The sequence below is a fragment of the Triticum aestivum genome, chromosome 5A, assembly GCF_018294505.1.
Source record: "Triticum aestivum cultivar Chinese Spring chromosome 5A, IWGSC CS RefSeq v2.1, whole genome shotgun sequence".
NCBI classification, from domain to species: domain Eukaryota; kingdom Viridiplantae; phylum Streptophyta; class Magnoliopsida; order Poales; family Poaceae; genus Triticum; species Triticum aestivum.
This window is the reverse complement of record NC_057806.1, coordinates 570,138,039-570,152,006: the sequence shown is the minus strand read 5'-3', so window position 1 is coordinate 570,152,006 and position 13,968 is coordinate 570,138,039. Positions and strand designations below refer to the sequence as shown.

The following is a 13,968-nucleotide window of genomic DNA, read 5'->3' as shown; positions in this document are numbered from 1 at the left end:
CTTTCCGCTCTCCCACCTCCCTCCAGATCTTGCGTGCAGCGCCGGATTTCGGGCGGGCTGCAGGGGATGTCGGCCAGATTCCAGTTCCCGTGGACATCCTCCCCAGCGTTCCTCATGGGAGCGGGCCACGCGATGCTATCTCGGTGGTGGCGGCCGCGGACACCATGAGGAGGCACAGTTTGGAGATCTCGTAGCCGCGCTTTACACGACCAAAGGGCCTGCGCCGATGTCAACGTCACCTCTAGGAAAAATGGCGGCGAGATGCACAGGTAAGCATGATGTCGATGATGATGCACAGTACAACATGTTATAGCAGATTCTGAATTTGAATGGTCGTCTTTGTCATGCCATGAACAGAACAGATCTAGGCGTGAGCATTGCTGGGACGTCCACAAGCAGCCGTGCAACATGTGATTAACTAATTGTATTCTTCACTGCACCATTTTTGTTTGCATTTTTTCATTTTGAAAGTGTAGATGCAAACATGGATGCAGGGTCGTACAGGTGATAGATGATACCAGTCTTCTCAAGGGATTCTTGGAGATGGGTGTTGCACATGATCCAGGTAAGTGCCTACACTTGTGATCAACACATATTTACATTCTCTCTACTTGAAAGATCTTGAAGGAAGGACCGTGGGTTTGGCTACCTAAGTTCTTCTTATCGTGTACACGATTGAAAATTGTGTCTTGTCTTCTCAACTAAAAAGAATATTTAATGTGTCTGATGATTGCAGAATGACCTCTTCCATGGATGGCCTATTGACTCCAATTTCTGGAGATGGGTCGATGTAAGCATCGCTTGATTATTGAGCATCAATCTCTGAAAATATATTAGGTGTACATAATATATACTACTTATAACTAACACACTTTTGTGTACAATTTCCTCTTTTGATTTAATTTGGAAGAATCCCTAAGAGGTAAATATATCTGACTTACAAATCAATTATGTTTTTGTAGAACTGATGGTCCACCGTAATACAAGCATCAAGAGGTGCTATAGTAATTGGTGAAGAATGATATGCACTTAAGTACAAGGACTGATGATGGTGTGTCATGGCCGAAGATTATGAAAAGAAAATCTCTTTTCTAGTTGTTGCATGATTTCTTGTTAGAGATGAACAACTACAATGGTTGTCTAGAGAGTTTTGGGGTTCATAATTTCTGAATGGTATTTTATCTCCAGAAATGTATGTGAGGATCATGTTCAATATATATGGTTTTGATCAATAAAATCAGGGCTACAATACTTTGGTTGTTCAGATTCTTTAATTACCTAATTGGTGTGGTCGCTAATCTTTAAAAGTTGAGAGAAAAGCTAAAGTGGTAAAAAAACGTCTTACATTTTGGGACAGAGGGAGTAACATTTAGCATCAATCAAAACAATTTTAGCAATGAGAAAAGTGGTCGCTAATACACAAACTATGGTCGTTATTCTCTCAAAATTAACGACGACACACTCTCTTGTTGTTACAAAATAACAATGGGAAAAAGTATATGGTCGTTATACTTTTAACGACGGAGCCTATTACGACCACAATTTTGTGGTCGTTAATGACTTTCAACGACCACATTCTAACTTTTAACAACCACATACCCCGTCGTTAAAAATCATTTTCCTAGTAGTGTTAACATTAGTCATAAAGAACTCACATACTTATTGCAAAAATCTACAAGTCATCAAAACCAAGCACTATGTGCATGCTCCTAGGGGGATAGATTGGTAGGAAAAGACCATCGCTCATCCCGACCGCCACTCATAAGGAATCCAATCAAAGAAATACCTCATGTTTCAAATTTGTTACACAACGGTTACCATATGTGCATGCTACGAGACTTGCAAACCTCAACACAAGTATTTCTCAAATTCCCAACTACTCAACTAGCATGACTCTAATATCACCATCCTCATGTCTCAAAACAATCATCAAGTATCAAACTTCTCATAGTACTCAACGCACTTTATATGAATTTTTTTATTATACCCATCTTGGATGCCCATCATATTAGGACTAGTTTTATAGCCAAAGAAAATTACCATGTTGTTCTAAAAGACTCTCAAAATAATATAAGTGAAGCATGAGAGATCAATAATTTCTATAAAATAAAACCACCACCGTGCTCTAAAAGATATAAGCGAAGCACTAGAGAAAAATTATCTAGCTCAAAAGATATAAGTGAAGCACATAGAGTATTCTAATAAATTCTGATTCATGCGTGTCTCTCCCAAAAGGAGTGTACAACAAGGATGATTGTGGTAAACTAAAAGGCAAAGACTCAAATCATACAAGATGCTCCAAGTGATACGTCTCCAACGTATCTATAATTTTTGATTGCTCCATGCTATATTATCTACTGTTTTGGACATTATTGGGCTTTATTATACACTTCTATATTATTTTCGGGACTAACCTACTAACCGGAGGCCCAGCCCAGAATTGCTGTTTTTTTGCCTATTTTAGGGTTTCGAAGAAAAGGAATATCTAACGGAGTCCAAACGGAATGAAACCTTCGGGAACGTGATTTTCTCACCGAACATGATCCAGGAGACTTGGACCCTACGTCAAGCAACCAACAGGGAAGCCACGAGGTAGGGGGCGCGCCTACCCCCACCCCCAGGCGCGCCCTCCATCCTCGTGGGCCCCCTGTTGCTCCACCGACGTACTTCTTCCTCCTATATGTACCTATGTACCCCGAAACGATCAGATATGGAGCCAAAACCCTAATTCCACCGTCGTAACTTTCTGTATCCACGAGATCCCATCTTGGGGCCTGTTCCGGAGCTCTGCCGGAGGGGGCATCGATCACGGAGGGCCTCTACATCAACACCATAGCCTCTCCGATGAAGTGTGAGTAGTTTACTTAAGACCTTCAGGTCCATAGTTATTAGCTAGATGGCTTCTTCTCTCTTTTTGGATCTCAATACAAAGTTCTCCCCCTCTCTTGTGGAGATCTATTCGATGTAATCTTCTTTTGTGGTGTGTTTGTTGAGACCGATGAATTGTGGGTTTATGATCAAGTTTATCTATGAACAATATTTGAATCGTCTCTGAATTCTTTTATGTATGATTGGTTATCTTTGCAAGTCTCTTCGAATTATCAGTTTGGTTTGGCCTACTAGATTGATATTTCTTGCAATGGGAGAAGTGCTTAGCTTTGGGTTCAATCTTGCGGTGTCCTTTCCCAGTGACAGTAGGGGCAGCAAGGCACGTATTGTATTGTTGCCATCGAGGATAACAAGATGGGGTTTTTATCATATTGCATGAATTTATCCCTCTACATCATGTCATCTTACTTAAAGCGTTACTCTATTCTTATGAACTTAATACTCTAGATGCATGCTGGATAGCGGTCGATGTGTGGAGTAATAGTAGTAGATGCAGGCAGGAGTCGGTCTACTTGTCTTGGACGTGATGCCTATATACATGATCATACCTAGATATTCTCATAACTATGCTCAATTCTGTCAATTGCTCAACAGTAATTCGTTCACCCACCATAAAATATCTATGCTCTTGAGAGAAGCCACTAGTGAAACCTATGCCCCCCGGGTCTATCTTCATCATATTAATCTTCCAATACTTAGTTATTTTCATTGCTTTTATTTTACTTTGCATCTTTATCATAAAAATACCAAAAATATTATCTTATCATATCTATCAGATCTCAGTCTCGTAAGTGACCATGTAGGGATTGACAACCCCTTATCGCGTTGGTTGCGAGGATTTATTTGTTTTGTGTAGGTGAGAGGGACTCACGCGTAGCCTCCTACTGGATTGATACCTTGGTTCTCAAAAACTGAGGGAAATACTTACGCTACTTTGCTGCACCACCCTTTCCTCTTCAAGGGAAAACCAATGCAAGTGCTCAAGAGGTAGCAAGAAGGATTTATGGCACCGTTGTCGGGGAGGTCTACGCATAAGTCAACATACCAAGTACTCGTCACATACCCTTATCTCCCGCATTACATTATTTGCCATTTGTCTCTCGTTTTCCTCTCCCCCACTTCACCTTTGCCGTTTTATTCGCCCTCTCTCTCTCTATCCTCCCTCTCTTTCTCTATTTGCCTCTTTTTGCCCGTTCCTCATTTGCTTGTGTGTTGGATTGCTTACTTGTCACGATGGCTCAAGATAATACTAAATTGTGTGACTTTACCAACACCAACAGCAATGATTTTATTAGCACTCTAATTGCTCCTCTTACCGATGTTGAATCTTGTGAAATTAATGCTGCTTTGCTGAATCTTGTCATGAAAGATCCGTTTTCCGGCCTTCCTAGTGAAGATGCCGCTACCCATCTAAATAGCTTCGTTGATTTGTGTAATATGCAAAAGAAGAAAGATGTGGATAATTATATTGTTAAATTGAAGCTATTTCCTTTTTCACTTAGAGACCGTGCTAAAGCTTGGTTTTCTCTTTGCCTAAAAATAGTATTGGTTCATGGAATATGTGCAAAGATGCTTTTATCTCTAAGTATTTTCCTCCCGCTAAGACCATATCTCTTAGAAACGATATTATGAATTTTAAGCAACTTGATCATGAACATGTTGCACAAGCTTGGGAGAGGATGAAATTAATGATACGTAATTGCCCTACGCATGGTTTAAAATTATGGATGATTATACAAAAAAATATGCCGGATTGAATTTTGCTTCTAGAAATCTTTTAGATTCGGCCGCGGGAGGCACTTTTATGGAAATCACTTAGGAGAAGCTACTAAACTCCTAGATAATATTATGGTTAATTATTCTCAATGGCACACTGAAAGATCTACTAATAAGAAAGTGCATGCGATAGAAGAAATTAATGTTTTGAGTGGAAAGATGGATGAACTTATGAAATTATTAGCTAATAAAAGTGTTTCTTCTGATCCTAGTGATATGCCTTTGTCTACTTTTATTGAGAATAATAATGAATCTTTGGATGTGAATTTTGTTGGTAGGAACAATTTTGGTAACAACGCGTATAGAGGAAACTTTAATCCTAGGCCTTATCCTAGTAATCCCTCTAATAATTATGGTAATTCATACAACAATTCTTATGGAAGTTATAATAAGATGCCCTCTGATTTTGAATCTAATATTAAATAATTTATTACTTCGCAAAAGAATTACAATGCTTTGATTGAAGAGAAATTGCTTAAGATTGATGAGTTGGCTAGGAACGTTGATAGAATTTCTCTTGATGTTGATTCTTTGAAACTTAGATCTATTCCACCTAAGCATGATATCAATGAGTCTATCAAAGCCATGAGAATTTCCATTGATGAGTGTAAAGAAAGAACCGCTAGGATGCGTGCTAAGAAAGATTCCTTTATAAGAGCGTGTTCTTCCAGTTTCCATGATAATAAAGATGAAGATCTAAAAGTTATTGATGTGTCCCCTATTAAATCTTTGTTTTGCAATATTAATCTTAATAATGATGGGACTGAATATGATCCACCTTTACCTAGAAGGCGTTCCAAGAATTCGGAGTCTTTAGATCTTAATGCTAAAATTGATAAAAGTGGGATTGAAGAAATCAAAACTTTAAATATTGATGAACCCACTATTTTGGACTTCAAGGAATTTATATGATAATTGCTCTTTGATAGATTGTATTTCCTTGTTGCAATCCGTGCTAAATTCTCCTCATGCTTATAGCCAAAATAAAGCTTTTACCAAACATATCGTTGATGCTTTCATGCAATCTTATGAAGAAAAACTTGAGTCGGAAGTTTCTATCCCTAGAAAACTTTATGATGAGTGGGAACCTACTATTAAAATTAAAATTAAAGATCGTGAATGCTATGCTTTGTGTGATTTGGGTGCTAGTGTTTCCACGATTCCAAAGACTTTATGTGATTTGCTAGGTTTCTGTGATTTTGATGATTGCTCTCTAAACTTGCACCTTGTGGATTCCACTATTAAGAAACCTATGGGAATAATTATTGATGTTCTTATTGTTGCAAATAGGAATTATGTGCCCATAGATTTTATCGTTCTTGATATAGATTGCAATCGTTCATGTCCTATTATTCTTGGTAGACCTTTCCTTAGAACGATTGGTGCAATTATTGATATGAAGGAAGGAAATATTAGATTCCAATTTCCATTAAGGAAAGGCATGGAACAATTCCCTAGAAAGAAAATTAAATTACCTTATGAATCTATTATGAGAGCCACTTATGGATTTCCTACCAAAGATGGCAATACCTAGATCTATCCTTGCTTTTTATGCCTAGCTAGGGGCGTTAAACGATAGCGCTTGTTGGGAGGCAACCCAATTTTATTTTTATTCCTTGCTTTTTGCTCCTGTTTAGTAATAAATAATTTATCTAGCCTCTGTTTTGGTTGTGTTTTTTGTGTTTAATTAGTGTTTGTACCAAGTAGAACCGTTGGGAAGACTTGGGGAAAGTCTTGTTAATCTTGTTGTAGAAAACAGAAACTTTAGCGCTCACGAGAACTGCTGCCATTTTTATTTGGAAAGTGATATTTAGTTAATTGTTTTTGAAGATGATTAATAGATAAATCCCTCACGTCCAGCAATTTATTTTTTTATTTTTGGGGTTCCAGATCTTGCGCTAGCTACAGATTACTACAGACTATTCTGTTTTTGACAGATTCTGTTTTTCGTGTGTTGTTTGCTTATTCTGATGAATCTATGGCTAGTAAAATAGTTTATAAACCATAGAGAAGTTGTAATACAGTAGGTTTAACACCAATATAAATAAAGAATGAGTTAATTACAGTACCTTGAAGTGATCTTTTGTTTTCTTTCGCTAACGGAGCTCACGAGATTTTCTACTTTAAGTTTTGTGTTGTGAAGTTTTCAAGTTTTGGGTAAAAATTTGATGGATTATGGAACAAGGAGTGGCAAGAGCCTAAGCTTGGGGATTCCCATGGCACCCCCAAGATAATCTAAGGACACCTAAAATCCAAAGCTTTATGATGCCCCGGAAGGCATCCCCTCTTTCGTCTACTTCTATCGGTAACTTTACTTGGAGCTATATTTTTATTCACCACATGATATGTGTTTTGCTTGGAGCGTCTTGTATGATTTGAGTATTTATTTGTTAGTTTACCACAATCATCTTTTCTGTACACACCTTTTGAGAGAGAGACACATGATTCGGAAATTATTGGAATACTCTATGTGCTTCACTTATATCTTTTGAGTTATATAGTTTTGCTCTAGTACTTCACTTATATCTTTTAGAGCACGATGGTGGATTTGTTTTATAGAAACTATTGATCTCTCATGCTTCACTTAGATTATTTTGAGAGTCTTAAATAGCATGGTATTTTGTTTAAATAATCCTTATATGCTAGGTATACGAGATTAATAATAAAATTCTCGTATGAGTGTGTTGAATATTAAGAGAAGTTTGATGCTTGATAATTGTCTTGGGATATGGAGATGGTGGTATTAGAGTCATGATAGTTGATTAGTTGTCAATTTGAGAAATACTTGTGTTGAAGTTTGTGATTCCCGTAGCATGCGCGTATGGTGAACCGCTATGTGATGAAGTCGGAGCATGATTTATTTATTGATTGTCTTCCTTATGAGTGGCACTTGGGGATGAGCGATGGTCTTTTCCTACCAATCTATCCCCCTAGGAGCATGCGTGTAATACTTTGCTTTGATAACTTGTAGATTTTTGTAATAAGTATGTGAGTTCTTTATGACTAATGTTGAGTCCATGGATCATACACACTCTCACCCTTCCCTCATTGCTAGCCTCTCTAATACCACGCCTCTTTCGCCAGTATCATACACCCACCATATACCTTCCTCAAAACAGCCACCATACATACCTATCATGGCATTTCCATAGCCATTCCGAGATATATTGCCATGCAACTTTCCACCGTTCCGTTTATTATGACACACTCCATCATTGTCATATTGCTTTGCATGATCATGTAGTTGACATCGTATTTGTGGCAAAGCCACCGTTCATAATTCTTTCATACATGTCACTCATGAGTCATTGCATATCCCGGTACACCGCCAGAGGCATTCATATAGAGTCATATCTTGTTCTAAGAATCGAGTTGTAATTTTTGAGTTGTAAGAAAATAAAAGTGTGATGATCATCATTGTTAGAGCATTGTCCCAAGTGAGGAAAGGATGATGGAGACTATGATTCCCCCACAAGTCGGGATGAGACTCCGGACGAAAAAATAAAAAAAATAAAAAATAAAAAAAGGAGGCCATAAAAAAGAAGAGAAAAGGCCCAAATAAAAAAATGAGAGAAAGAGAGAAGGGACAATGCTACTATCCTTTTACCACACTTGTGCTTCAAAGTAGCACCATGATCTTCATGATAGAGAGTCTCCTATGTTGTCACTTTCATATACTAGTGGGAATCTTTCATTATAGAACTTGGCTTGTATATTCCAATGATGGGCTTCCTCAAAATGAGCTAGGTCTTCGTGAGCAAGCGAGTTGGATGCACACCCACTTAGTTTCTTTTGTTGAGCTTTCATACATTTATAGCTCTACTGCATCCATTGCATGGCAATCCCTACTCACTCACATTGATATCTACTGATGGGCATCTCCATAACCCGTTGATACGCCTAGTTGATGTGAGACTATCTTCTCCCTTTTTGTCTCCTCCACAACCACCATTCTATTCCACCTAAAGTGCTATGTCCATGGCTCACGCTCACGTATTGCGTGAAGATTGAAAAGGTTTTGAGAATGTCAAAAGTATGAAACAATTGCTTGGCTTGTCATCGGGGTTGTGCATGATTTAAATACTTTGTGTGGTGAAGATAGAGCATAGCCAGACTATATGATTTTGTAGGGATAACTTTCTTAGGCCATGTTATTTTGAGAAAACATAATTGCTTAGTTAGTATGCTTGAAGTATTATTATTTCTATGTCAATATTGAAGTTTTGTCTTGAATCTTTCGGATCTGAATATTCATACCACAATTAAGAAGAATTAAATTGAAAATATGCCAAGTAGCATTCCACATCAAAAATTCTATTTTTTTCATTTACCTACTCGAGGACGAGCAGGAATTAAGCTTGGGGATGCTTGATACGTCTCCAACTCTATAATTTTTGATTGCTCCATGCTATATTATCTACTCTTTTGGACATTATTGGGCTTTATTATACACTTTTATATTATTTTTGGGACTAACCTACTAACCGGAGGCCCAGCCTAGAATTGTTGTTTTTTTGCCTATTTTAGGGTTTCGAAGAAAAGGAATATCAAACGGAGTCCAAACGGAATGAAACCTTCGGGAACGTGATTTTCTCACCGAACATGATCCAGGAGACTTGGACCCTACGTCAAGCAACCAACAGGGAAGCCACGAGGTAGGGACGCGCCTACCCCACCCCCCAGGCGCGCCCTCCACCCTCGTGGGCCCCCTGTTGCTCCATCGATGTACTTCTTCCTCCTATATATACCTACGTACCCCAAAACGATCAGATATGGAGCCAAAACGATAATTCCACCGCCGTAACTTTCTGTATCCACGAGATCCCATCTTTGGGCCTGTTCCGGAGCTCCGCCGGAGGGGGCATCGATCACGGAGGGCTTCTACATCAACACCATAGCCTCTCCGATAAAGTGTGAGTAGTTTACTTCAGACCTTCGGGTCCATAGTTATTAGCTAGATGGATTATTCTCTCTTTTTGGATCTCAATACAAAGTTCTCCCCCTCTCTTGTGGAGATCTATTCGATGTAATCTTTTTTTGCGCTGTGTTTGTTGATACCGATGAATTGTGGGTTTATGATCAAGTTTATCTATGAACAATATTTGAATCGTCTCTGAATTCTTTTATGTATGATTGGTTATCTTTGCAAGTCTCTTCGAATTATCAGTTTGGTTTGGCCAACTAGATTGATATTTCTTGCAATGGGAGAAGTGCTTAGCTTTGGGTTCAATCTTGCGGTGTCCTTTCCCAGTGACAGTAGGGGCAGCAAGGCACATATTGTATTGTTGCCATAGAGGATAACAAGATGATTTTTTTTATCATATTGCATGAATTTATCCCTCTACATCATGTCATCTTGCTTAAGGCGTTACTCTGTTCTTATGAACTTAATACTCTAGATGCATGCTGGATAGCGGTCAATGTGTGGAGTAATAGTAGTAGATGCAGGCAGGAGTCGGTCTACTTATCTTGGACGTGATGCCTATATACATGATCATACCTAGATATTCTCATAACTATGCTTAATTCTGTCAATTGCTCAACAGTAATTCATTCACCCACCGTAAAATATCTATGCTCTTGAGAGAAGCCACTAGTGAAACCTATGCCCCCCGGGTCTATCTTCATCATATTAATCTTCCAATACTTAGTTATTTTCATTGCTTTTACTTTACTTTGCATCTTTATCATAAAAATACCAAAAATATTATCTTATCATATCTATCAGATCTCACTCTCGTAAGTGACCATGTAGGGATTGACAACCCATTATCGCGTTCGTTGCGAGGATTTATTTGTTTTGTGTAGGTGCGAGGGACTCGCGCGTAGCCTCCTACTGGATTGATACCTTGGTTCTCAAAAACTGAGGGAAATACTTACGCTACTTTGCTGCACCACCCTTTCCTCTTCAAGGGAAAACCAACGCAAGTGCTCAAGAGGTAGCACCAAGCAAAACACATATCATGTGGTGAATAAAAATATAGCCTCAAGTAAAGTTACCGATAGACGAAGACGAAAGAGGGGATGCCTTCCGGGGCATCCCCAACCTTAGGCTTTTGGTTGTCCTTGAATTTTACCTTGGGGTACCTTGAGAATCCCCAAGCTTATGCTCTTGCCACTCCTTGTTCCAAAATCCATCAAATATTTACCCAAAAACTTGAAAACTTCACAACACAAAACTTCAACAGAAAATCGCATGAGCTCCATTAGTATAAGAAAATAAACCACCACTTTAAGGTAATGTAATGAACTCGTTCTTTATTTATATTGGTGTTAAACCTAATTTATTCCAACTTCTCTATGGTTCATACCCCCGATACTAGCCATAGATGCATCAAAATAAGCAAACAACACGCGAAAAACAGAATCTGTGAAAAACAAAACAGTCTGTAGCAATCTGGAGGTTTCGAATACTTATGTAACTCCAAAAATTCTGAAAAATTAGTAAGATTAGGATAAAAAGTATATTGATCTACTTCAGTTGGAATTGGTATTTTATCTCTCTCTGGTAAAAAATGATAATTATTTTTGTGAGTGCATACTTTCTGTTTTTATCAGCAAGATCAAACAATAATCACCCAAGAAGATCCTAAAGGCTTTACTTGGCACAAACACTAATTAAAACATAAAAAACACAATCATAACAAAAGCTAGATGACTTATTTATTACTAAATAGGAGCAAAAAGCAAAGAAAAAAAATAAAATTGGGTTGCCTCCCAACAAGTCTATAGTTTTACGCCCTTGGCTAGGCATAAAAACAAGAATAGATCTAGGTATTGCCATCTTCGGTATGCAATACTTCAATTGAACACACATAACCCCTAGGAGGTTCTTTTTTTGTTAATGATCAAACTCCTAGGCAAGAAATCAAGAAATTCATTTGTAGCAAAAGGTACCTTAATGATATCGAAAAAGTTGGGGTGAACACTTATTGATTTGAGGTCTTCATTTCCTTGCTATAAGATTCACCCTTATTTTCAGGAACATAGATAAACTTGGCAAATTTGGTAGGAGGAGGATTTGAGATATTTTTAACGGCACAAAAAGCGGTCCCCAAGTTGGTAATAATATCTTCGAGTTTATCAATTCTAGTGGAATCTTGATCTATCTTCTCATTAACTATGGGTTCCTTTTCCCTAAGATTTTTCAGAGTAACTCCTACTTTAGATCCATAATGGGTAATTTTGTTGTGGATATTTTTATCCAAATCTTTTATCAACTCTATAGTGGCAATTTTATTTTCAATAATATCAAGCCTTTGCATCACATGTTCCAAAGTTAAAATAGTTCCATTGACCAAAAGAGGTGGTGGGCCTAACAAATCTATCATAGCATTATAAGAATCAAAAGTATGGCTTCCCAAGAAATTCCCTCCGGTAATGGTGTCAAGAACATATCTATTCCAAGGAGTGATGCCTACCTAAAAATTGCGAAGAAGAACGGAAGTAGATTGCTTTCTAGTAAATCTATTTTAAGCATTGGAAATTCTATACCAGGCATCTTTTAGGTTTTCTCCCTCCCTTTGTTCAAAATTAAGAACTTCATTATCGGGAGTATTAACAATGATAGGAGGACTAGCCATGAAGGTGAAACAAACGATCTAACACACGGACGCACAAGAAGCAAGCAAAAAGAGACGAACGGAAGAGGGGCAAAGAAAAGGCAAAGGCTTTCGAAAATCGTTTTAGAAGTGGGGGAGAGGAAAACGAGAAGCGAATGGCAAATAATGTAATGCGAGGGAGAAGGTTTTATGATGGGTACTTGGTGTGTCTTGACTTGGCATAGATCTCCCCGGCAACGGCGCCAGAAATCCTTCTCGCTACCTCTTGAGCATGCGTTGGTTTTCCCTTGAAGAGGAAAGGGTGATGCAGCAAAGTAGCGTAAGTATTTCCCTCAGTTTTGAGAACCAAGGTATCAATCCAGTAAGAGACAACGCACAAGTCACCTAGTACCTACACAAACAATCAAGAACCTTGCAAACAACGTGATAAAGAGGTTGTCAATCCCTTCACGGTGACTCACGAAAGTGAGATCTAATAAAGATAGTAAGATAAATATTTTTGGTATTTCAGTTGCATAGATTGGAAAGTGAAGATTGCAAAATAGTAAACGAGATGCGATCTAAATAAAAGAGATGCAATATAATATGAAAGAGACCCGGGGGCCATAGGTTTCACTAGTGGCTTCTTTCAAGATAGCAAGTATTACGGTGGGTGAACAAATTAATGCCGAGCAATTAATAGAAAAGCGAATAGTTATGAGAATATATAAGGCAATGATCATGAATATAGGCATCACGTCCATGTCAAGTAGATCGAAACGATTCTGCATCTACTACTATTACTCCACACATTGACCGCTATCCAGTATGCATCTAGAGTATTAAGTTCATAAGAACAGAGTAACGATTCAAGCAAGATGACAAGATGTAGAGGGATAAACTCAAGCAATATGATATAAACCACATCTTTATATCCTCGATGGCAACAATACAATACGTGCCTTGCTGCCCCTACTGTCACTGGGAAAGGACACCGCAAGATTGAACCTAAAGCTAAGAACATCTCCCATTGCAAGAAAGATCAGTCTAGTAGGCCAAACTAAACCGATAATTCAAAGAAACTTGCAAAGATAACAAATCATGCATATAAGAATTCAGAGAAGAACCAAATAATATTCATAGATAATCTTGTTCATAAACCCACAATTCATTGGATCTCGGCAAACACACCGCAAAACAGTATTACATTGAATAGTTCTCCAAGAACATCGAGGAGAACTTTGTATTGAGAATCAAAGAGAGAGAAGAAGCCATCTAGCTAATAACTATGGACCCGAAGGTCTGTGGTAAACTACTCACGCTTCATCGGAGAGGCTATGGTGTTGATGTAGAAGCCCTCCATGATCGATTCCCCCTCCCACAAATCGCCGGAAGAGGCCCCAAGATGGGATCTCACGGGTACAGAAGGTTGCGGCGGTGGAGAAGTGGTTTCGTGGCTCTCTGGGATCGATCTAGGGTATAAGAGTATATATATAGGCGAAAGAACTACGTCGGTGGAGCTATGAGGGGCCCACGAGGGTGGGGGCGCGCCTACCCCCCTGGGCACGCCCTCCTGCCTCATGACCGCCTCGTGGCGTTCCAGACTTCAACTCCAAGTCTCCTATTTTGCTTTCGGTCCAAGAAAGATCATCACGAACGTTTCACTCCGTTTGGAATTCTTTTTGTGTGAAACTCTAAAATAGGCAAAAAAAACAAAAACTCGCACTAGGCCTCCGGTTAATAGGTTGGTCCCAAAAATAAT

General features: G+C 38.6%; 1 long non-coding RNA gene across 1 annotated transcript; it reads left to right on the top strand.

The window, feature by feature from the left end:
* The first annotated feature begins 372 nt into the window (after nucleotides 1–372).
* On the top strand, nucleotides 373–1,128 carry LOC123107747 (uncharacterized). The gene is made up of 3 exons (XR_006451743.1): nucleotides 373–565; nucleotides 737–790; nucleotides 963–1,128. It is a non-coding gene; the product is annotated as an uncharacterized lncRNA (long non-coding RNA).
* Nucleotides 1,129–13,968: the final 12,840 nt, after the last annotated feature.